This window comes from Cygnus olor, chromosome 5 (genome assembly GCF_009769625.2).
Source record: "Cygnus olor isolate bCygOlo1 chromosome 5, bCygOlo1.pri.v2, whole genome shotgun sequence".
Taxonomy (NCBI): Eukaryota; Metazoa; Chordata; class Aves; order Anseriformes; family Anatidae; genus Cygnus; species Cygnus olor.
Genome location: NC_049173.1, coordinates 14,395,293 through 14,417,117, shown reverse-complemented (window position 1 = coordinate 14,417,117; position 21,825 = coordinate 14,395,293). Strand labels below are relative to the sequence as shown.

Genomic DNA, 21,825 nt, shown 5'->3' with positions numbered 1-21,825 from the left:
AGGATAGAGGAAAAAAAGCTACCTCAAAATACGTGTAAAAGTGTGTTTGAGGAGGCAACAATGAACTCTTAAAACAATGCTGTCACTGTTTCAGCACTTTAAAGTGACACTGTGGTTTTCAAGTATTAATAAACATCCAGGGGGAGCTAGGGAGTAGCAATTTTGCTTTTTCTAATGGTATATAAGGAAATATGAATAGAGAGAAAAGTAGTATAAATGACTAATTCTTCTTTTGGGGTTGGGGCTTTTTTTACTAGGAACTTTTGATGAGAAACTGGTCAGCCATTCTGAGAGTGGTGGAAAGCCTGTCAAGGTCACTGCCAAGGACAAGAGAGTCAATTAGTATGCAGATCAGAGCCAAGGAGTTCAAAGGTATTGTTCCAATTCAATCACATTAGCCAGGCCAGTAATGAACAAACGGCATGACCTTAATCAGGGAGCCTGAACCACTCACTAAAGGGAAGTATGTGTGTCTGTGTATGTATTTGAGGGGGACAGAAGGAGGGGTTAGGGTGGCAAAAAGGATGTGGTTTCTTTTGTTGTTATGTTTTGGTTTGAGCTTATTTATTTATTATTATTATTTTAAGAAAAGGCAAGCCCAGTTTGCTTGATTAGCCACCAGTATTGGAAACTTATTTCTGGGTCCCTGTGTTCTGAAGTACAAAATTGCTTTTATTTTTGGGTGTTAACTGAAACAGGCTCAAATGGACAGGTGGCTAGAATATTTTAATAAATGCATTCAGTGATATGCTAAAGGGTATGCAGGAGGAGGGAGATAACCTTATGTAAAACACTAAACCAAATTTTGCAATTACAGTCTCTCTCACACTGTGCTAATTTTCTTAAAGTCTACATGCAAGGAAAATTCTGGGTGATTTTTTTTCCCCTTACTTATAACAGAAAGTAATCCATGCTCTGGTTAATAACGGAGAGGACATTTATTTAGAACAAAAATATTTCTTTAGCATTTTAAGTCTAGAAAATATTGCACTATCCATAATTATATTTTAGATATCCAAATCACTAAGTTGTTTCATAGGTTTCTCAGTACAATTCCCTGCATGTTTCAGTGTACTCAATAGAGTCAAAAAGCAGCATTCTGTGTTATATTCACCTTAACAAATGCCCACTCTCTTATAAACTTACAAAATATCTCTGTTATTTTTCATATATACATATACACACTCTAATACTTTCACAAAATGTGTACATGCAAATGACAAAATAATAAAATGACAGTACATATCTGTACTCATTTATATATTGTAATGTCTACATGTTTCTCTAAAGTGGTTTTTGAATGTGTACTTAGGACTCCATTGAAATTTCTACGTAAATCAGGACTATGTTCCCCGTTTTCTAAACCAATGATTGAATTTGGTAGCCAAATATATTACAATAACTCTTCAAAAGGTAACATTTTTCTGTATTTGAATAATGGATATTGTAAACACATGCTTTTTGCATGTGGAAATATAAAAACAACTCCACAAGAAATCAATATTAACTATTGAAAATGTGAATGATGCTTAAAATATATTCACATGGTTTACCTACAAGTTATTCTTTTGTGTTAGTATATGGCAATAACTTACAAGTTTTCTGTATCTCTCTGGGTAACATTTGCTCAACAATTACTTCAGCTGGAGCAGATTATCAAAGAAAGCTGCAGGCTTCATTGGGGAAACTGTTTGCAGAAATCACTTCATTTCTCTATAAATGAATCATGATAAGCAACTAAGATTTTAGGAATCAAGGGGGGTTGTTTCTTTCACTCTCTCCTTCTCTCTTCTTTACTGGGGAGGTAGTTCATCATATCTCACTTAAACGGAAGATGCATAACAGAAAAGAAACTATTCTAGGCTATGAAGCACCCTAGGGGTTCATGAATGTTGGGGGAGGAACACTGATTATACAATGCAATAACATATTGAGACACTATTTCAGTTTTACACTTGGTATCAAGTAAATACAGGATATCTCACCCATGAAGGGTGATTATCTTTCATGAAGGGAGGAAATGAGTTATTAAGGTCTTTCTCAGGAGCAAAACAAGGATAAGAATCTTTATTAATGTAAGAAACAATCTGTTTTTTTCCCCTACAGTAATATACTTCCTTTTTAGCAAAAATCTGTTTTTTTTTTTTTTTGTGGTTTTCTGTGTTTTTGTTGTTGTTTTGTCTTTAAATTGTCTATATCTCAGAGAGAAACTCATATCAGTTTTAGCTGACACCACTGCACTGCTTGAGAATATTGTTATAAACCATTGCCATTTTTATCTAGATCACAATTAATAATATTTTTAAGCATGAAATGTCTATCTAGTCCCATAAAAACACTTGTAAAGTATTTGATATTTTATTTGAGGATATTAAAAGATTGTTTAAAAATAAACATATGCCAACAGAGCAGAATTTTCACATGATTATTCAGATAGTCAATAGGTCTTCTTTGATCATATTATTATGATGCTTCTGCTGGATTTCAGTCTAAGACAGGCGTATATTTTTATTTTTTTTCCGTCTCTCTCTCTCTCTCTCTCTTTCTCCCCCTAAACAAGGTCACAGATTTTTTTTTTTTTTTTTAAATGAGGACTAGAAGTTCCAAGTACAAGATTAAGTAAGTTCTAACAGTGTTATAAAAGTAAGTGCTTTTTTCTATAATAAAAGGTGTTTAAAAGGTTCGCTACAGCTTTAAACAGAATTACAATTTACTTCTTTCAAGTGTCCAGGCCATAAATTCTTCTCAATTCCCTCTCTCTCTCCTTGTCGGAATTAATGAGATCAGATTTGATCAGGGCAGTGATGTGTTCAGAGCCAAATCACACAACAGCGCGCGTGCGGTAATGGAATTTGCATCTAATGCATACATAAATCAAACATCTTTCTGGACATTTTCATATGCATAATGTCATTTCATCCAGTTCTCTCTGTGCAGAGGGGGAGATTTTTCTCTCTGAGAGAATGACTTTCTTTAATGCTTTCATTTTATTTTCGCTGACTACAATCCCCGAGAATGCGCTCGGTCGGAGAATCTTTCGGGGCGCGGTTGACAGTTCCTTTTCCAAGAGGGGTCCTTCACATTTATCATGCCTCTTCCTCGGGGGCTTTGTTATGCAAATGTGGCTGAAATTGATAATTCCAAAGTGCTTCATTTCGGTTCCTTGGCGGTTGGAGATGGTAGATAAAAAGAAACTGACAAGACACACTGATTGCCCTCAATGCTTGTAACTCTCTTGCTAACAAGGCTCGATATTGTTAAAAATTCCTATTGTTATCAGGGTGGCAGTTCCATTATGCAGGCCTTGCAAATTTCTCATTTGAATATTAACCCTTTAATCACCCTCCTCCCCTCCCCCCAGCCCCAAATCAATTGCTGTCAAATGGCACAGGACACAAAACAGTAAATTATTTCCCTATTATGGGTGAAATGTGTGTGGTGGTTGTGTGTGTGTGTGTTTTAAAACAACACTCCATTAATCATTTTTCAACATAAGCATGAGAATTTTTTTACCTTAAAAAAAAAAGGTTTAACAAAACAGGTCTCACAAAGATAGACAGAACTGGGTTGTTTCAAGTTAAGGTTGGGAGAATATTTACATGGAAATATGTGTTTGCAGAAGTCAAATTCAGTAGCTCCTGGAGAGTGGAGAAGTTTCATTATTTTTAACTTGTATGTACTTGCACTTTATGTTCTAACTTAGGTAGGCCTCAGGGAGGGGATAGTGTGTCTCTGTATACCAGAGTTACAGACAGTTTTTAGCTGTCTGTCCAGCTGCCTGCAACACCCCTGTCTCAAGCTAGCCAACAACTAACTTCCAGCCTATAGGCAGGCGACTAAAATAAAGGAGAAAAACAGAGCTTGAAAACTACTCAGACTTCTGGATCTGTGGGTTTTTTTATCCTTGAAGGATTAACTCTAACTTTATTTCTACAGTTAGGCACTTCTTATATTGTCAGATTTCACTTAATTACTTACAAAATACTTTTAATAAGTGGGAGAGGAAAGACTGTTTCCGGCACCTGATGCTGTAGTTCATAGGAGATTTGAGGCTCTCTCTAGCAACCACTGTATCAGGCTCTAGAAATGACATACAACTGGGCAATTGCAAGTTCAACTGAAGGATTAGGTCACACTGCAAAAGAGCATGACTGGTTTCTAACTAATTTACAAATTGATTAATGAAATTGCAATGTCTGAAATTTCAAATATCCCTCTAACATTCCCTGATGTGTGTGTGTCCGTAGAAGGTGAATTCTTTCCCACTAAGCACATGCCTTCAGGCTCATATTACAATTATAGGTTAATTTTAGTTTGTCATTTTTCTAGGGACACCTGACATAGTTCCAGTTAAAGTAAATCTTGGTGTGACAAAGGTAAGTACTGCAGATGCTGGAGGGAAGTGGAGAAGGGAGGAATTGGCTCTGTAAAATGCAGCGTAGTTCACTGCTAGCACCAGGTAGCTGCAAAAATATAATATTTCTCTACAATTATGAAGAAGATGCATCGCAACCAGCTCATGTCAAAGGAACATCAAAGTTTTCCACTTTCTTAGTTCTGAAGTCTTGCAGAGCTGTGTCTGCCAAATTATAGTAAATAAAAAAGACACTTGCACAACAGTAACCTCTTTTATATTGGACTGAGGATTTCTCTGCCTCCCCTTATTAAAAAAAAAAAAAAAAAAAAAAGAAAAGAAAAAGAAAAAGAAAACCCTCTCATGTTATTGTAGGAACTCTTGGAACACTCATACTTCTTTCTTTCATTTTCAGGTGTGATGGCAGATTAAATCCATGGCAGGAAACAGTGATAATGCCCACTGTAGAGCCATGTGAGTTACAACAGCTAAGTTTCCCATGTCGGTGCTTTTTCTTTCAATTATCTGAAAACACCCTGTTAATTTTTAATGTGATCGTACCCTCATTCTGTTACCAAAACTGCTACCTTCCCCCCACCCCTTTTTACTCAGAAATAGATTTCACTAAACCTGGCTGCTGTAAACTCATTATACGCTTCTATCATTTATTCTGTCCATTAGAGTAACCAGTGTTAGTGCTTTTCCCCCTACTTGAGCCTGTCAAGTACTGTTATTTATGCTCAATAGTATTAATATCTCTGGTTGTATTATGGTTGTGCACTCAAAATTGCTATTACAATCTAAACTTGGCAATAGTGACTGCATCAGCTATCAATAATCAAAAAGTCTCATGCAACTTGTAAGTATTAATAAGAGTCAATAATTACATAAATATAATTAACCTCTTCTGCTTGCTATAAAGAATCATCAGTAATTCCGATGGCTTTAAAAAGATCCCCTTTTTCAGAATCAGAGAGTGTGCCTATGTTATAAACAAGAGAATTAAAGATTTGACAGTATGATTGGAATGTTTCTTATTTTCAGTTACCCTTGGCAATGACTCTGCTGTAACCTGACTATATTATCTGTTGTCTTTAGGTGGAAGAGGGCTTAAAAGTTGATTTTTCTTTCATTGCTTGATTTCTGTGGGCTAATTTCACCAACAAGAGGATATTCTGTTTTTCTGTAACAAGAAAACCTGTTAGGTAATTTGTGACCATAGAATTAGAGCAATACAGCTAAACTAATATATATGCAATGGCTTCATTATGCATAAGAGCAGGCACTCTTTACTTTGCAGCCCAAAACACACAAAGCACCCATTAGAATGAAGAGGCCTGTGATGTCTCTTCATGTGCAGAGTGTAAAGGTACACGAATGTCCTTGCTTGTTGGCATTTAATTTACCAGTTGCCTCTGTAGTGGAGCCTTGGCAGATTCAGCTTGAATCTGAAAGACAGGCTGTCATACTGAGAGTCTGCTGCCTACTGCTGAAATTGAGAGGCTTGGCAGATATGCAAACAGTAACTGGGTTTGAGTTGTTTTGATTACAAGTTAAACAGAAAGTCATTGGCAGGGCCAATATAAATCTGCTTAGTTTTTTTGGCAAAATCTGTAGAGGTATTTCTATAGATTCTGCACAATTCTGTAGCACCTTGATTTCACATCAAAGAGCGTCCACCTCTGAACCCATTCGAGGATAAATGTGTCAGAAACATGAGTGAACAAGTTTAAGTTGCTGAGAGCTTCTGAATTCAGAAATATAAAGCACATTAACAACATGCTATACCACACCACCTTTGTACAGTTGTTAAATTCTGGAACCTGATGTTTGTTCCAAGCTCAGGTAGATTTTTGGAGTAGTAAAGTAAGGTGAGTTAAAAACTGTTGAAACAGGAAGGCAAAACGTTTTTTTAAATCAAAGTTCCAGGAGAAAAAAAAAGAAAAAAAAGAAAAAAAAACACCACTGAACCAGGTCTTGCACTCAGTAATGTTGGCTGAAATGCAGAGATATTTTACCAATATTGTAAAATTGTATTGTTTTTTATTAATCAAGATTCGCTAAAGTTGCTGCCTTCCTGAATGCAGTGTTTTCACAGTGATTTGGATTGGTACAATTTAGCCTGCAACTGGCTTTTTTTCTGCCTTTCTTCAATAACTTGCCTGAAACACCTTATTTGTCCAAACACACAGAACTGATAAAATCCAAATGCTCATCCCAAATTTATTTCCTTACAGAGTTCGTCTCCCTGCCTGATCTGCGACACTGAGTTGATAAAAGTAACCTAAACTGACACTGTATAAGCAAAAAAAAAGGAGTCTGTACACTTTAATTGTATGTGCTTTTACAATGCAACCTCTGCTTGATTCCAACTTAGTGCTTTAAACACTAACACATCCTTTACTAAAATTGCCTTGCAATTTTAAGGCAAAACCATGTTAATTTTGGAGGGAGGGAAAAGAATACATATAATTGTCGCTCCTATTGTTTCTGTCTGGCTGGCTGTAGACAGATTTCTGCAAGGCTGGCTAGCAACAATACATTGATTTACAGAGGCAAGAATATCTCCACAATTGCAAGGCTAAGACACCTTTATTTGAAAACTGAGAATCTGCAAAATGTGGCAAAGTTCTTGGAAGGAACCCAAATGTATGGAATCTTTTTTTCATCTTTTTTTTTCTCTCCACTTGTATCTGCTACTTTGCCTATTACAGCTTTCTAGGTGAAAAAAAAAAAAAAAAAAAAAAAAAAAAGCCCTGAATTTGCACATTATATAGCTCAAGCTAAATTTTACAAGAAACTAATTTGGACAAGTTGATTAGACTATAAGCAGTGTTATCTAAATGCTCTTTATCTCCAGATCTGGCAAACTGAAAAAAATCACATTATTTTCCTGAAAAAAGTAAGGGTTTGTTTTCTTTGAAAATTACTCCACTGATTTTCTCATGCTGAATGTCCCTTTCCTTTAAGCAAATGGAATAAAAGAGTTTATATGAATGGGACATATTGCACTTCTGGTAAAACAGATAACAACAGCATTTTAGGAATTTCATTTGCAGATCCAGGTTGAAAAGATACAGAAGGTTTTTCCTTCTTTTTGCCACCTTTCAGTGTTCTATATTCTTCTCTTGAAAAAAGTGAATTTAGGAACCTTTAAACATGCTCCTCCAATGCTGCAAGCCGATGCAAATTTTTAGAGAAAGCTTACAAATGTCAAATCTCTCTGAAAGTGATATACTTTATTACTGTTCTTTCTTATAATACAAACATTTCAGTGCAGCTCAGATCTTATTTTTCAAAATACACAGGATTTTGATCTATGGACAACAGGAGAATATGTATTTTAGATATAATGCCATAAGTGCTTAAAAGTTATTTCTGAGCTGATTTAACATGGAAAATCTCCAGGTAGATTAATTTTATAGGCTGTTTTTATGGGTGTAACATTTCAAGATGAGAAAGCCGTGCTTCTGAAATTTAGTTTCGGCAGATTTCATTGGCACCTCCATTTCCATCTTTTATTACCTTAAAGTTGAAATTTAATCTCATTTTTTTTTCTGATTTTTACTTAATTTCTGACTGGAATGGCTGGAGCTGTATTTCTGCACTCGGGTTCTGTTGCCTCTATTGCTGTCTTGTTATTTACATCCCAAGGAAAAAAAATATATATATCATTACAATAGAGGTGCTAAGATAACTGTGTTTAGAAATTACAAGATCTCTGATACTGAAGATTTTTACTGGGACAGGCAGCTAGAATGAGGTTAAGCAGATGTCCCCCAAAAGCCTCTTTCCAAACGGCTGAGTTAATTCACAATGGTAAGAGCAAGCTGCCCCTAAACCAGTTGCTTTATTGTGGTGAACACAGAGCCTGAAAGTGCAGCCCTTGCACAGGCAAAACTTCCAATTGAAACACGACTTTGTAAACACCTATTTCTAACATTGCCAACAGAGGCTGTGTTGCAGTAAAGGGGGAAAGTGGGCTCTCTAAAAGAAGCATGTTTAGTGATGTTTCTGTATGACTCTTAATGTGGATTCAACACACACTGCATTGGAGATGTGTATAGCAAATGTCTATGCACAATAGCATTCATTTATGTATTATGTACTTTTCTGTATTTCTGCAACATACTCCAGAATGCATCGTAACTCCATATGAAAAGTGGCTTTTATGCATGTGTTAAGAATGCTTTATAATTCTCAATACCTCAGCCATTTGGTGGGTAGTTGCTGTTGTTATTTTTCTCTTTGTACCAAAGAGCTGGTATGTATTCTGGCCTGATGGCCTGCAAAATTACTAAAAAAGAGAGATATGTTTTTAGATTTCAGGAGTGCCAGTGATGGGAAAGAATAAGGAAGCATTTTAAATTCTGATGTGCGCAGGGTGTGTGTGTGTGCATATTTGGAAATTCACAAAATAACACTTTCAGGCTATGGTCTCAGTTTTTATGACTGAATTACATACCTTAAAAAATTGGTCTCACTAATATAAATGCTGAGAAACTCTCAACTATTGTGGTGCCTGTTGTAATAAAGAAATTCTCTGGGAGAGAATGACAGAGATACAAAACACTGAAGAATGATGCTTTCCTCACTACCAATACGATTGCATAAATTAGGTGTACATAAGTTCCCAATGATTTATAGCACTTGAAACTTACAAAAAATGATTACATTTGATGTTTCCTTAGAAAATACAAAAAAGCTAATGCTTATTCACAGAGTGGATAAAAGAATAAGGAGCTAAATTCAGATTTTAGCAGCTGTTTCTTCGAAAGATTTTTGTATACCTTTTATATAAATTATTTTCTGTAAATTTTCCTTGAAAATGTATTTAATTAGGTGAACTTGCATATATACTATTTGTTGATCTGAAAAAAAAATCCTTTTAGTTTTTTTCCTCTTGCCTTCCTCACTGTTAGCCTATTAGTGGAAGTGGCATTTTATTGATTAGATATTTAATAACAATATTCTTCTGTATTTGCACAACTATTTAACTGTTTGCATGGTAACTGGTGTAAAGGTGCCTAAGAATGGTACAAGTAAAATGGGAGAATGAAGAAATGTATTGGCTATGACAAGAAGAAGTAATTGCTTTTCCTCAAAAGATCAGATGTGGTATAGTTGTTTGAAAAACAATCTAAACAACATTTTGTTCACCATTGATTTTAAAAGCATTAAAATTAGTTTTTATGCAGCTATACTCATTAAGCTTTTATGTATACTGTGTAGGGTGAATAGTTAAAAAGCAATAAAGCATTCTGCAGTACAATATACGTTGCCAGTTGTCAGAAGAAATAAAATACATAGATTCAGAATGTTTCTTTCCTGAAGAATATTGTGATATTTGCCATGTTAATTACAATCCAAATAAAGCTATTTTATTTGTGTAGCCTTGTAGTTGTAGATGACTAATACAACTGTTATTGAAAGTGTTGTGTTTGGAGGTTGTGTGTTCATACAGATGAGAAACGAGCACCAGCCACATATATCCAGCAATTCTTATGTTTTAAAATGAAATCTCCTCATAGAAATTAGTATTCCAAAATCTTATTGTATTTTTTAACCTCAACAGGCAAAATGAAAGTGCCATTTTGTACAATTTTCTTCAGTACTCCCTTTAGTTTCTCATGTCAATATCTGCATTCATACAGAAACCAGTTCCTCTAATTTCACTGAAGTAGTTAACAGTTTACTTAAAAATAAAATCTGGAATACAACAGCAGACTAGTGGCCAAGGAAAGGAAACTTATTTTGTCATGAATCATAAGAGCATAACCTTTTATTTTGTATCTCAAAAATGAAGAGAGGAGTATGTGTACAGTACAATAACTTGCCATCAGAGAGAATAATGCATATAAAAATGAACTCCTGTTATTGCATTCAGGTGTGTTTGTGAATAAAAAATGGAATTTTGAAAAGTCAATTAAAATGCATTTTAAATTCTTTAACACCAGAATTCTTTAATGTGAAAAATTTGCTAGACAGTTTGTCAGTATTGCTGTAAGCACTGTGCTGTGATCATAACTACTTTCCTCCACCTATGACTTAGATGGCTCAGAAATGCATTACAGCTTCCTGTTCCAAAAGAGAATACTCTTGAAAACATGGAAGTACTTATAAAGTAAATAAGCTTTAATTAAATATCATTGTCTAGCATTAATCTTTATAGCTCTGTTCCCTATGGAAATAAAAGTGGATATTCAATTTGTTTTGATTATGCATGAATTTTAACAGCAGCTTTATTTGTATATTGCTCTGTTCTTCAAGACAGGGGCATATTTGTGTCGGCCATAAGCCATTAAGAAGAAGGTTCCTCATTAATGTGAACTAAGAGTGACTCATTTTTATTGTATGTAAGTAGATTGACATTTAGAAAAATTAAATATTATATTTAAGAATAAACAATTCATGTGTTGCTGGTATAACTTTGCCTTTCAGTCTGAAAGGTTATTTTCAGAGTTAACTACAAAGTGAAATATAGAGTTTCTACTGTTAAATAGGCATCATTTTTGGCACCTTCTAGTTTCAAGGATCTTTGATTCCACAAGTCAAGGTAGACTCTTATCCTACAACACAGTCTGCATAGTGGATCTGCCTGTCCATGAAGAAGAAGGATCAGAGCACATACTTAAATCCTATTTTAATGATGTCTTGTAAACTAACTCCAGTCAACAAAGCATCTTCACCCTGATGAAATTTTGATCAGTTTTACCATCTTCACATAAGAAAATTTCATGACAACCAGGTCAGGAAAGTCCACCGAAATCTAGCTGAGTGCTAGGGCACAGTGACATGGTGCATCACACTTTACCAAACTCTTACAGCTCTCATCAACAGAACCTCTGCTTTTGGCAAAGGGAAGTTAATTCATTTTTTGGCAAAAAATGAATTAGATCAGTACTCTGGTGCTGATCTAATGGTGCCCTCTGTACTAATTATTGTTCAGGGGAAAAAAAGGAGGAGAAAGGTGGTCTTTCCAGCCAGCCCAGTGTTGAAGAACAGTTCGTGCTCTGTCTTCTAGTGGTTTATGGTCTTCCACTAGTAAGCAAGACAGTTTTAATGGTGAACCAGGAGATAGGCCATAATGTCTAAAATAATGAAGTTCTGTGTCATGGCACAGTTTGAGGATGCTTGTCCTCAGCGCAGTAAACTATGTTTTTTTTTTTTTTTTTTTTTTTGGTAGCTGTGCTGTAAGACACACTTTGCCACTACACTATTGCTGTGCAGAAGATGTCAGAGAGTGTTTAAATAATGTGTTGTAATGGCGTGTTTCTCTTTCATCACCTTGGGGAGTAGATGTCCCCTGTGACAGTCATTATGTGCTCAATGCTGAAGCTTAGAAAACAGTTTTAATTCTGTCTGTTGTGCCCACACAGTTAGGCCAGTGCATACATTCAGCACAGAAGAATTATCCCAATATATAAAATGAGATTTAATGCTGAAGCCTGAACAAGCTGCACCAGCACAGACCCTGGGAAACATCTGTGGCAGCAGCAGAGCTGAGGGTAGCTCCATCCGGGTGGAGAATAGACCCAGGAGAGGAGTTCTCTGCACCAGGGCAGAGATCCCAACAATTCCTTTTGCAGTCTGTTTTCTTACTCAGCAAACTATGTGGATGGAGAGGAACAAACAAGAAAAGTGAAACATCAGATAAAAGGAAGGATATAGCAGAAAAGGGAAGAAGCATTCTTCTCATTCTTTCACATATAATTTCACATATAATAGGGGCTGCAAGACAGAATATTTTTGGATGGCCATCAGACCATGTATGATCAGGATCCCAGACTTCCTGCAGAGTCAACAGAAAGGGATGGGTTCTTAATATTGGTGTTTTGAATTATACTTCAGAAGCTTCTCTGATTATATAGGAATCCTTGACATCTATGTTAGGTGCCTGAAGTTGGACAACAGAGGAAATAGTGTCGTACATGGTTGGTATTCAGAGATTACGTTTGCTGGGTAACCTCTCCCTTTCATTTAACGGAAGGTGGACAGCTCATGCTCGGATTTTGGCTACCTGGTGACTACATTGGCAGTGTCACTGCAACAGGCCACAGGTGTGCTCTTCTCTCCACAGGAGTCCAACAGATGTGGTTGAATAATATACTGTTAAAACTGTACATCTGATTTATAGCTTTAGTCTTTAGCTATTGATTTTTGCAGTATATATATATTTTTTTCTGCTGGATGAAGATTCCCCTAGTATTAAGTTCCTATTATGTCTAGAGACATGTCTAAACTATAATCAAATTATCCCTTGCATTTCTTTAAATAAATTGAGTTCTTTATGCCTTTCACTCTAAGGCCTGTTCTCCAATCCGTTAGTTGCTCCAAAGTCTTTCCTGCTCCAAAGTCTTTCCAACACTTCTAGAACTGATCCCATTGCTATTAAAGACACATATAACTTCTCTACTTCTGTTCTGTATTCCCTTGTTTATCCATCTAAGGACCCAGTTAGTCCTTTTAGCTACAGTGTCACACATTAAGCTCATGAGCAGCACATGAAAGGGATTAATGGATCTAGGAGTCAATTTTTAAAAGTTTACACCAGAGTGAATGCTATTATAAGAGCCTTTAATGAGAATGAATCTGTGCAAATATCACTGTCGGCACCTCTTCAGCATTTGTTTTACAGTAGAGGTGGTTGCACATTAAATGTCTTTTGGCAAGGGACTTAAGGATTCCACCGGGAGCAATATAGCATCTAACTTTTGGTACTCCATGCCTTGAGAGATCATATTGTTTTCTACTTTCCGTCAAAACCTGCCCTTGCTCTGAAAATGCATATTTTTGTTAACACTCATTTTCAATCTTTCTAAACTTGCCAGTAAAATATATTTCAGTGGGTTGGTTCAATGTGGTATGAACACAGAAAAGAGGATAGTTAAAAGTAATGGGAAAAAAAGGATACAAACAGAAGCTGAAAGTTGAACTGAAAATGTTCTGAGTTGGAATTAAAAACGTTGATTATTTGCCATAATTTTGTCTCTAAATTATAATCAAGTGTTTCTGTTAGAGTTGCTACTTCCCAGTGTAAGTGAAACTCTGTGAGGAATAGTGATAACTTAGTAAAAGTATATGGATTAGGGGGTGAAAGAAATGCAGACATGAGGTTGTGGTGAGAGGAAATGGTGAAAGGCCATAATAACATAGCAGGAAATAGCAGAACATGTGGCAAACATTCTGAGGACTGCATGCATTTTACGTGTCAAATTACCTCCAAAGAGGTTCCTTGGAATTTAAAGGATAGTAGAGTAAGAAAGTATACTGCAAAGCTCACAGGACCTAATTATGTGGGACAGATTAGTCTGCAAGACTTTCATAATTTGTCTAAAGATGTGGGTGTAGGAGTAAGTTAATGAGCAGGTTATTGTGAGTGACTGTCTGAAATTCCAGTTGTGCCACATGTAAAAGAGCTTATGTGCAATAAACAGAAAACTGCTGGAGGTTTTAATGCATACCTGAAACAGCGTAGTGACATAAGGGAGATAAGGACAAGGGGAAAGAGTTTGCAGCAGTTCACTTGAGCAATACAGACTCAAATGTCTCTGAAGACTGGTATCAAGCATTATAGAGCTATAGTTTAACAAATTATAATGAGCAAATTCTACATCATGATAATCAAACAGCTTTTCCTTGTCAAATGTGGCTCATCTACTACTTTGAAATACCTCAAGGTATTTAAAACACCAGCAGCAGAGCTAAGGTCTTAGAACAGTTAAAACAGAAACAGTATCTGCAATGATAGCCTTCAGTTGGAATTCAATTGGTGGCAAAAGTAGATGATAAGCAAATGTAGTGGCCTGTCTTGTGTGAGAAATTTCAGATGAGTGGGAATAAAGGTGTCTGTGAGATGTCACTAAACTTAGCAGGGGCCCTCACAACCCTGTTTGCCTTCTTGCTGTCAAGAAATGTGGAAGAGTGGTTAAAATTGTAACATGGAGGTAGGAATTATGTTCAACTGCCCTTCTGTTTATTTCATGAAAGAACAGAAAAAAGAGCTGTGGGGTGATGGTTACTTCACCGAGCCAGAGTAAAAGGTCTGCAGCCACTGTGCAGACCCTGGGGTGGACACAATGCACCACGCTGCTTGAATCCCAATATTATACTTGCTGTTTTATGAAATAATTGTGAAACTGGTGAAGTGTGTTGTATGTACTCTTTGCTGTCCTTTAATGGTTGGTCCATGTGGACAGTGGCAGACTACCCCTATATTAATTTCTCAGCTAGTTGAAGTAGCAGAACTTTGTGTAACGATCCCAATAACACTGAGAAGGCATGCTGGGGATCAGGGTACTTTAGTTTTTTCAGTGTTCATGTAGTTCGAACTAGCTTAAAGCTGGCATTGTTCTGGTTTTGTCACTTAAGCATGACAGGGTATAGTATTGCAAGGGAATACCAAAAATATATCTTATTGTGCTATATATACTTAAATGGGTGAGAGAAGCAGCAAAATGACAGAGAACAGTTGTCAAAAAATTAAAATTAAGATATCTTTATAATATCTTGCTGAGGATCTGGAAAGCTAGGTGATATACTAGGAAATCTGATTCCTACCTAAAGCTGAAAAAGTGTAAATAGCAAACTTTGAATCATTAGACCATAGATCAGTAATCAAACCAGCCTTCTGCATTGAGCATTTAGTGTGTTTGAAGTTGTGTTTAATTGTAGAGACAGTGAAAGATAGCTGAAAATCTGTTCTCATTGTAGCTGTCTGTTTCTTGTTTTCCACTACCTGTTTTTACTGTTTCCTTTAGTTTATGCATCTGGAGATGAGTCTGAAATGTCCTTCAGTAGCTCCAAGAAAATTTTGTTTTATTGGTCAAGATGTCTAGCCAAATGATCCTAAGACATAAATAGTTTGTAATTCAGCCTGATAAACTGCTACATTGCCAGAAAAGTTCATGTGGCATACACTTTGAAGAAAAAATTCCAAAAAATACAGGGACTAATCCCTAGCATTAATCCCTGTCTGATGGGATGAATGGTAGTGAACACAGTCCTTTTTACAATTAAAACAATTTCCTCTTTAACAACAAATTATAGGTTTGTGTGCATCATTGTTGTCCAAAGAAGAGGATATATCTTGAGAGGTGGACTGTAGTAATTTTTTTTTCCTTTAATATTTCTTTGTTTTAAACATACAGTCAGTCATAATCACCTTAGAAATGATTTGCACTGTGCGCAACAATGTTCTACTGGTTCAGAAAAATGAGAACAAAATGTTCTTTGTTCAGACAAACAAAGTGTTAATTCTTGTTCTAGATATTGATCATCCTTAGTAATTGCACTTCATTCCATTGCCATAGACTGTCAGCTGGAGAGGCATCATTTTTATGCTTTTTATGTGATTTTAAAAATAATTTTTATAGGGAGTGTACTTGCACTCAAAATGTGAATATGAGTTTTACCGGTGCTCTTAAACAACTTCCAGTGTCGGTGTAACTGCACACTGTGTGCCTGTAGTTACAGGTGTTAGCCTTTCTGTTGTGAAACCTTCTATTGAAGAGAGATTTGGGTTAAGGTAGACAGCAAATATTTTTTGCATTGTTGTTCTATGTCCAAAATTCTAAAATGTGTCTATAATATTTGGACATTTTTATCATATGAGAACACATAAATATATATATATCAAGTTGCTTACTTTCATTTCTTCAAGTGGCTTTAGATTAGGTGACAATCTAGAGACATATTACTTGTTAGATTTTTTTTTTTTTAATGTTAAAATCAAACATACAAGTTGTATGGGATATTAAAAAGATATTTAAAAATGCCTTTGATGAATTTATGAAGCTCTACACAGCAGGATTTCCAATAAGTCTGAGAGCAGTATGAATGTGTACCAACCCACATACATTGAGGCAATTGCACAAAAAAAGTTAGTATATAGACATGGAAGCTGGTTTTATGAGTGAATATTGAAAACGATGCTCTCTTGTGTAGAGAGCACTAGTGCGTGTGAAACCCTACGTGCTTTTTACATAATATGCCTCTCTAGTTAACATATAACATAAAGTGTCACAGATCTTTTAGAGCTTGATTCACTATGAAAGAAACACAGCCATCTGTAGTGTGAAAGTTTATGACTCAATTGTCCACACCTTACAAAGTGATTCAGCAAAGACATATCTGGGCCGTGGAAACTTTTTCTTCCCTTATTCCATTAGTTCTTACTTTGAAAGAATAAAAAGATCTTTGAGATGTAGGATGCATTTTAACTCTTGCAGAGTGGGACTGTGTGTAGATTTAAGCATGTGCTTTTAATTATTATTATCATTTTTACTTCACAAGGCCATTTCCTGCTTCTGAGTCATATTTTGAATTTTCAAAGGTGGATTAATAAAACCTGAAAAATGGCAAGTCATTTTCAAAGTGATGGGCGTATGGATAGATTAGATTAGACAGAAATCTGGACAGACCGTTGGAGAAATGTTGTTAGACAAAATGGGACTTCTGCAATTACTTCTAGTCCAGTTGTGACCCATTTTGTAGAGGTTACACAGTGCTATTTTTCAGCCCTCTTTTTCTTACAAATGCAAAAGCGCTATGTAGAGCTTCAGTTGTTATCCCATTCTCATCTTCTCATACAAACTATGAGCTAGTGTCCAAAATCCTTAATCTTTTGGAGTTTGATATTATGGGTAACATTCTTTTTCTTTCTTTCTCTATCTCTGTGTAAATAAAATGCATAACTTCCCTTTGATTCCAGGTAAACCTTATTCAGCCTTGCTTGATATTCATTGCAGTCAAACAGCACTCAAGTGGATAGGTCCCAGACACCAGCTGATACACGGTAACTACAAGAACATCTCAATTTGCCCTCTTTATTTAGTATTTTTGCTAAGCCTGGCTGTGTGGTGTCTTCCTTTAGAACTCCTTGCATGTTTCCCTTGTTCCTATTTCTTCCTTGATTTGGGTGGATCCACACCTGACATTGTGAGCATCTGAGCTTCATTAACTTTAAGTCCCACTTCAAGTCTTACTGAGTTCTAACACTTCCTGACAGATTGGGGCAACCTTGTTAGATACCCTCTGGAGAACTGGTAAATCTTTTTGCCCTTCATGATAGCTGCCAAGTGGAAGGAGCTGAATGCACATCTAGCTTCACTTTGGAAATCACCTTGCTTCAGAAACATGCTACTTCTCTCATTTGATATGAAGTCTTTGCCAAAATCCAACAGTTTCAGATGAGCCAATTTTCTGAGACAGAAGAGCAAGAAAAAGTCAAAGGTATCCCTCTTTTTTATTTTTTCCCTTTCTTTCTTTCTTTTATTTATTTATTTTTTCTTTTCTTTTCTATATATATATATATTTTTAATCTTTGCATTCTGCTCATGGAAAGATCTTGCCAACATGTCTGCTGCTTCTCCATCTCTCACCCATCAGATTTCTTAAAATAGCTAAGAACATAGAGTTTCTAAGCCCAAAAAACACACTTACTGGGAAAAAAAGGTCTGTATGAAGTTATAAAAATATATATTTATACTGTAAGCCTTGCAGCCTGGCTTCCTGCCTACGTTTGGGCATCTGTGCTGTCTCTGGATACCTCAACTGACACACACATGCCAGATCCAAAGAGGAAGAAATAAAGGGCACTGCTGGTTTAATGCAGAAGTCATGAACACAGCACAGTATCTTTGAGAGGAGGGTTTTGCCACCACTAAAGCCTGTTCATTATCACAGGCCTTGGGAGGGTAGGGAACTGTCTTTACCATTTGAAAGTAAAACTTCTTTCATAATATATGCTGTCACTTCAAGCAAATTTCATTCATTCCTTTCATTCTCTCACTACAAATAATCTGGAATGTTTTGAGGTGAGTGCATCTTCAAGTGCTAATCCCAAAAAAGACATGCAGGGCATGGCAAAAGACAGAAGATTTGATGAGTTAACTTACCACTTAAGTTAAGGGATCTAGAACTAGTACTAAATTCATGGAAATAAAAACAAAAGTTTCGGAAGGAAGTATAGCAGTTCCTCAAGTCAAGAGACAGAAAGCAAATTCTCCTAAAAAAAAAAAAAAAAAAAAGGAAAAAATCAGATTGGAGGGAAGAATGCTGGCATACAAATGAGGAAGAAAGAAAAGGAAGAGAAATTCTTGATATATGTAATAAGCTTCAGAAAAGCATATGGAAGACTGAAGGAAAAGTAGCTGAATTCAGGATCCACGATGCATGTTATTTCATTTCTCTGAACTTCTGTCTTCTGCCTTTGAAATTACCATAGACTTCACAATGGATTTTATTTACGGTCAGCAGAGATGAACATTCAGCAACAAGCAAAGGGTAGTTGTTCCCAGATCGAGAAGTATGACTAACCTTCTTGATCCCCCGAACATACAGTCCTGAAGCCCCCCAGCAGGAAATGACACTATGCCTAAAGACTTCTAACAGTACTGCTTGCACTTGGTCCATCCCTTACTACCTGGGAACACGTGATGACCAAGGCTTTCAGACTTCAAAGGGTTTCTGCATCACAGAACTGCAAAACCATAAAGACAATCAGCTCCAGAGATATTTTTATCCTCTCTGCAGGATTCAAGGGTATGCAGAGAAGTTAACAGATTTATGATACTGAGTTAGGAACCAGTTCTGCACTGGCTGAAGAGATTGTTGAACTTGTACAACACAGAGGGTATGGGCTAGGTGGGTTGTGCCATCTGCTTAGAAAGAAAAGGCAAGGGAGAGTTTTAACAGCTGTTTGTTGAGTCAGATACTCATCCCTGATTGTTTGTGCCACAGTGGCAGATTACTGCCAAAGAAATGCATCCCCTGTTGCTTTATAGACCTGACCTGGATGTTATAAAGATACACCTGCTGGAAACAAGCCTTATGATGTACTGCTCATAAAATACCAGTGATTCTGCTAGAGAAATGTCCTGAAATCAGCATGTTGAGTTCATCCTTGTGTCTCTTTGTAGCTAGTAGCAATATAGCAGGAGGCAGCAGAGATACATCCCAGCTAATTCTACAAGGTGATTAGGGCCTGAGCACGATGTTGCATGTTATATTCAGGTTTTCCCTGAGTATGCTCAGTTTTGTTGGGTATGACATACTGCATGTGAGTCACTCATATTCTGCATGAGTCATATGTTGAAGTGTGAAAGCAATGCTGTGTCTCTGTCGTCGTTACTCGCTGCTCAGCTGCTGCCATACCACATAGCTCAAGCCAATTGAGCTCACCTTCCCAGTTTGAGTCAACTTTCATCTGCTGCCTGAGCCCTCTAAACATGATTCAAGGTGTTGCCTGACATAGGTAAAGTGAACACCACATGTGTTTGGATTTAGGCTCTGAGTCTCTGGTTTAGAACCTCCAGGTCTTCTTCTGAAGGGAGCATAAAGTGTCCAGAAAGCCTGTAGGCATCTCTGAAAATTATTTTGAAATAGAAAAGATTTTAAAGAGTCTTATATAGTACACACATTGGTAGAATTAGGTAGCTGAAGTATGTTTCTCTTCCTCATAAACCCAACATTATAAGACTACACACTGTTGTGTGTGCTTGGGGAATTTGTTGAAGAACAGATGAACCAAGTGTGGCTCACACCTTCAAAGTCTGAGAAACTCTGATGCAACCGTACCCTGGAGGTCATTACTCAGACATGAAACACCCACTGAGGACTTACTGAGGTGTTTTTATTTCACTGATAAGGAAATAGACCTTTAGTTTATAAGTAAGTGGCAACAAGTTGCAGGGTTGATTTTGGCTGCAGCCATCAAGCTGTTCCTTTTTGTGGCTGTGGCCACTACATAAGAGCCTTTGGTCATCTGTGACATAGAAATTTGATTCCCATTTGGTGGCAATTAATGCTTCCAGTTTAAATCTGTTTAACAAAGAATACAAAGCAGAGTACAGTTATATTATACCTGTCGTTTGTAAGTGTCCAGTGATCTTCCAACATTGTGTGATTCATGGAGCTAAAAGAAATGATTTGCCTAAAAAATTATTAGTGCTCATTCTGCCTGCAGAACCCCTTAATTCCCGTTACACATGTCAGCATATTATGACTGGGAGCTGTCAAATTCTAATGACTAAAATTTCATTTTTTCCGTCTTTTCATGCTGTGTTTGAGAACTATAGGTTGGAAATAATTCCCTAGCTAAATTTCTTCTTCAAATGGTAAACTCAATTGTTTTCTCTCTCTCCTCTCTTTTTCTCTGTTTCTTTCTAAATTTGTGTTTATATTAATGCCCTTCTCTTTCCTTATGTATCTCTGAGAAAAAAAAAAAAAAAGATTTTCTTCCCAGAACCACTGTCCATTTTAAAGAACATAATCTGAGCTGACAGCAGACAGATTTGATGCAAAAATATTTTTTTAACCCACTGATTCGATCAAAACATGGATTATTTAAAAGAAGGAGGAAGAATAGGCAAGGTTAGTAGGAAACAAAATGCATAAAAATTTCTTACCATTTCATGTGGTTAAATAACCTTGACACTGGAAAATATTTTGCCATCCTCCTTGAAACAGGAATTTGTTGACATAATGTTCAATAATAGAGGTAGAGGACTAATGTTAACATACTGCAAATACTGCACCAAATAGTATCTATTGATCCACCTGTTATTATGCTTGTTACTGAAATGCTATATGTAAAGCAAAGGAAACCAGTTTCCAATTTAAGTCATTAATAGATTGGTTTTGAAATTTATGTTACACATGTCCAACAAATCAAGAATAAAAGCATGTGAAAGGCTGTGTAGTCTGTATTGAATTACTCATTCTTTCCACAGTAAAAGCCTTTAGCTAGAGATTGACCAAAGAATTTTAAATATCTCATTATATATATGTCATTGTTCAAAGTGTCCCTAAATGGGATTAAACAATAGTCACTCAAGAGTTTCCTGCAATGTCTCTTTCCCCCTCACACCCCTTTCCCTCCTCACCTTGACTTAAATTAAGGCTAATGATATGTTTTCAGTGTAAGGTAAAAGAAGGATTTTCCTTGAATGACTTTCCAACATTTTCAAATCTAATTCATTATAAGTACTTCTATCAAATGATTACTTATTTCATCTCATTGTCTTAGAGGATTTAACTCTAAAACACACATGTTTCGTACGGACTTAATGACCGTTTTATAAACTGAAACCAATTGAGGCAGCATTCGCCTACAAATTTCTGTTTGTGCTCAGAATTAAAAATAACGTTAGGACTATTTTTCAAAGAATCACAGATTATTTTAACTACTGTTTTTCCTCTGGTTTGTACTCTTTTGTCTTGGATTGTTCAATAGAAGGTAGGAGGCAGCCTCATAGGGTGCAGGGAAGAGGGAGGAAAGGGGACAGCAGAAGGAACAGTGAAGAGAGAGGCTATTTTTGGATAAATTTTAATTTTTTTTTGAATACAATGAATTGAATACAAATATAATGACACTACCCATTTTTAAAAAAAAGCCTGTCACACAAAACATTCCACTTTCCTAAGCCTATGTAAAAAGTATTTCCTCAACCTTAGGCCTACTAACACTA

General features: G+C 36.2%; 1 long non-coding RNA gene across 1 annotated transcript; it reads left to right on the top strand.

Annotated features, from left to right (window-relative positions):
• The first annotated feature begins 410 nt into the window (after positions 1 to 410).
• On the top strand, positions 411 to 17,583 carry LOC121071084. The gene is made up of 5 exons (XR_005820374.1): positions 411 to 477; positions 4,330 to 4,376; positions 4,770 to 4,828; positions 17,067 to 17,150; positions 17,427 to 17,583. It is a non-coding gene; the product is annotated as an uncharacterized LOC121071084 (long non-coding RNA).
• Positions 17,584 to 21,825: the final 4,242 nt, after the last annotated feature.